This window comes from Triticum aestivum, chromosome 6D (genome assembly GCF_018294505.1).
Source record: "Triticum aestivum cultivar Chinese Spring chromosome 6D, IWGSC CS RefSeq v2.1, whole genome shotgun sequence".
NCBI classification, from domain to species: Eukaryota; Viridiplantae; Streptophyta; class Magnoliopsida; order Poales; family Poaceae; genus Triticum; species Triticum aestivum.
This window is the reverse complement of record NC_057811.1, coordinates 154,008,259-154,012,771: the sequence shown is the minus strand read 5'-3', so window position 1 is coordinate 154,012,771 and position 4,513 is coordinate 154,008,259.

Below are 4,513 nucleotides of genomic sequence, written 5' to 3'. Positions count from 1 at the left end.
AAAACCCAACCATAGCATTAAAGCATCAAGTCCTCTTTATTCCCATACGCAACAACCCCCTTACTCGGGTTTGTGTTTCAGTCACTCACCAACCCACTATAAGCAAATCATGAACGTATTGCAACACCCTACAGCGGGAATCCCTCACGGTTGCGCGACACGGAGGGCACCATAGGACAACACCAAAGTAAAACATACAACTCGTACCAATCTAGATCATCAATGAACCCAAGGACAAAAGATATCTACTCAAAACATCATAGGATGGCAACACATCATTGGATCATAATATGTGGCATAAAGCACCATGTTCAAGTAGGGACTACAGCGGGGTGCGGGAGAGTGGACCGCGTAAAAGAGACGAGGATGGTGATGATGGTGGTGATGTTGATGAAGACGATCACCGCGGTGATGATTCCCCTCTCGATGGCACTCCGGTACCACCAAGAGAGAGGAGGAGAGGCTCTCCCCCTTGTGCTTCCTCCTCCATGGCCTGCCCCCTAGATGGGTAAAGGTTCTCCCTCTGGTCCTTGGCCTTCATGGCGATGATGGCCTCTCCAGGATACTCCTCCATGGCCACCGGTGATGAGGGCCCCCCTCCGGCAGGGTGCCGGAGAGGGCCTAGATTGATTTCTCATGGCTACAGAGGCTTGCGGCGGCGGAACTTCCGATCTAGGTTAATTTTCCGAGGTTTCTGTATTTATAGGAATTTTTGGCGTCGGTCTCACGTCAAGGAGGTGCCCGAGGCGTCCACGAGGTAGGCCCACGCGCCTAGGGGGGATGGGCGCGCCCCCCACCCTCGTGGGCGCCCCGGGACTCTCCTGGCCCAACTCTTTTACTCCTGGGTCTTCTTTTGGTCCATAAAAAATTGTCAAAAATTGGCACGTCAATTGGACTCCGTTTGATATTCCTTTTCTGTAAAACTCAAAAACCAGAAAAAACAGGAACTGGCACTGGGCTCTAGGTTAATAGGTTAGTCCCAAAAATCATATAAATAGCATATAAATGCATATAAAACATCTAAGATGGATAATATAATAGCATGAATACTTCATAAATTATAGATACGTTGGAGACGTATCACTCACCTCTGCTCCGAGCCGCTGCCGGGGCCGGCTGCCGTCGCGCCTGTTTTACCTCGCTCGAGTGTTCTAGTGACCCGCCACCACTGCTGCTCGTGAGCCGCTTGTCGCCAGTGTGGTGCACCTCCGCTTTAAACCGCCCTCACACCCTCCTGCTCTGCGTGCTCGTGCTGAACCGACCACGGCCGCGCCTCTCCAACCCGCCGCTGCCGCGGACGCACCTCGTCGACCCACCGGAGTGTCCTCGTTTCAGCATCTGAGTTGCAAAAAACGCCTCTGCAGCCGCGACCCGCCATGGCCAGCCCCGAACCGGTCCGCCTCATTGCTTAACTCACCCACCTTTGACCCGCCGCTGTCAAGTCGCCTCCAACCACCCCATCACCGCTGGAATCTGGTATTGAACCGCCCCTTGGCGCCGTTCTGAGCCGCTACGCCTGGCGAGTGGTCTCCGCCGCTTGTGAGCCGCCACGGCCAATGAGTGGCCTCCACTGACTCGCCAGCCTCGAGCCGGTTCCTCCATCGCATAACCACAGCGCTGCCTTTGATGTGTTGAGTTGCTAGGTCACCACCATCGCGGCCTCCGTCGCGCCTTTAGGCCACCGTCCGCGACAACCGCCGCCCGTTCTGCCTTCACCGGAGTCGTCCCGCCCACAAACCGCCGTCCTGGAATTACTTCTCTCCGCGTTGAGCTGCCATCGGAGAGCCGCCGAGCTGCCTGTGAGCCGCCGCGCCCGAGCAAAGGAGGATCACATCAAGCCGTTTCCGCCGGAAATGCTGAGCCGCCGGCCGCGTGCCCTCATCTCCACAACCGCGCACCTGGACCTGGTCGCCGCTTGGGTCAGCACCAGGTGCCCGCTGTGCTGGTTTTATAGTTCCGACTATGCTTCTACCGCTCCTCAACAGCCGCGGTGGTCCGCCTTGGCCTCGCGCCTCCGAGTCTCCCTCGCTGCTGGCCATCTTCAAACTAGTCTCACCCTTGAGCCATGGAGGCACGGTGGCTGTACCATTGCTTTGCGACCCGCTGCGCCTTGAGCTGCCCCGTGGAGTCAAGCTGTCACGGCCTCGCGCCGGTTCAGCCGCAGTTTTCCTCAAGCCGCCGCGCCGTTTCTCTTTGTGCCAGACAGCCCTACGGGCGTCCTCTGCTCCGGCCCCTGCGGCCCTCAGGCCGGCGCCCCGTTGTCACGGTGCTTCTCCGCCCCGCGGGGTTGCACACACGTCTCTTCTCCTCTTCCGCGCGGACCTCGCGACGAGGCGCCAGATCCAGTTGCTACCCTTGAGCCGCCGCTGCTGCCTCGCTGACCCGCGTGAGAAGGGGTTAGGCGAGAGAGAGTTGCTGGTTCCTGCGTTCTTTTCTTTGGCCTTTGATGGGACCGCTGCTGTTTGCGTTGATCAAAGACGAGTCACATCAACTGCTGGTGTTATTTACTCCACGTGAGACCAAGGATACGTACCCTTTGGTTGGTAGTGCTACTACTGTTGCTACAGAAGTACTAGTACTAGCTGGCTGGTTTGATACTGGTCATTGTGAGTTGCTACGTCTGCTGCACGACACTACCAGGTGCTATTTATCCTATTTCATTTGATCTGGATATTAAAATTTTCAAGAATTTTTTCTACTTTGACTTGTACCATTTGTGCACGCAGATTTATCAGCTCATGGCATCCTGGAAAGTGTGGTTTTCCGCTGCTTGGCTTCTGTATATCCCAGTTAATTTCTGGGTGGTACACATGTCATCTGCCAATAAAATGTGGTCTCTGCGGCGCAGTCTACATCAACTTGCCGGGACCACACCCGCGATTGACTCTCCGTCCGCGGGGCTTACTACGCTTGCGATTAACTCGCTTGTCCACGCACTAGCGATTGACTCGCCCGTCCGCGCCGGCTTGCAACGCCGCGGCCGACTCAGCTGTCCAATCAATTTTTATTGATACATTTTTATTTTTCGAGAACAATTACTCTCGCACTGCCGTGTCATTTATGCAGAAAAATTCTTCAATATAGAAGAGACCATGAAGCTACGGGTATAGAGATCCCGTGTGCATCATCCAGTGGTCCAGTCTACAATGACATACGGAGGCCGTACTGGCATATGTCTGCCCCGCGGTTCTTAACAGATGGCCATCCAACTATCAACATGCCGGGGGCTGACCTACATCACAGGCAAACATGCCACTAATCATGCAGTGGTCCGATCTACATCGATTCACCCGGACAGCGCCTATGTCATTGCCCAATGGATATGTACAAGCCGCCGCACCGCGGTTCGGTCTATTCCAACAACTCTGAATTAAACCATAATATGTTATCAGCCACCGCCTATGCCGTATGGATCGACAACAATCCGCTGTTCAGTTATATGCTGATTCACATCATGGTCAAGCATGGAGAGTCTCAAGCCAACTCCTCGAGTAGTCTTAAGACTCGGGGGCTACAATGACATGACTCAGTAAATGTTGCCAGTTTAAGCAGATTCAAGAACTCCGGGTCATTGGAGGGAAGATAACCCGGTCCCGGAGGCTACCGCCATATTGGTGAAAATTTAAAGGCCCTCAGAAAATTTCCGGCTTAAAAAGAAGGATTCCGGTTTAAAATCCGGCTCAAGGGAAATCTGTCCCTCACAAAGCTTTGAAGCTCTGAATATCCGGTTTAAAATCCCGGTTCAAGAAGAATTTATCTCTTGCAAAAAGTTAAATGTTGCCAAAGAGGACTTGCTGCCATGATGCACGGTTCAAACATGGGTATCCTGCCTTATGGGCTTATCACATTATTGGTCACTTGGGGACTTCCTGATCGTATTCGAATCATAGCTGTGAATATCCCTCTTGATCGGCTCAATGCCACACTTCGAATATGTCACTTGGGGGCTTCCTGTTCAAACATAGGCGGATTCGACCAAAGAGAATATAGCGTTACTACCCTCTTGACTAGGTTATCTTGTTCAAACATAGGCGTATTCGACCAAAGAGGACATAACCTTTCCGGGTCATCCTACCTGTATACCAGCTGCTTCAACTCCATCGGGTAATCCTGATTGACCCGTCGAACTCTTAACGATTAAGCTTTACGGCGTATTTGACCAAAGATCTGAGCTTGTTAAGGTTCAAACGGCGGCTTGTCATGCGAGAGCACGGCTTACAGATAGTCAGGATAGATCTAGGCTACTAAGCCGCCTTCATTGAAACTTGGTTAAACCTGCCTGTTGGCTTGCTGCTACTCCAACCTCGTGTACTCTCGATAAGTCATATTCAAACTTATCCAGGTTCAAACATCGCTGGGTTATGTGAGAGCTGGCTACAGAATGCGAGGATACTCAAGTGGCTATCATGCTAGTTTCATTGAAGTTTTCTGTTATCATACACATACATCATCATATATTGCATCATACATTGCATCATCATTTCATCATCATAGCATACATCATATCTGCATG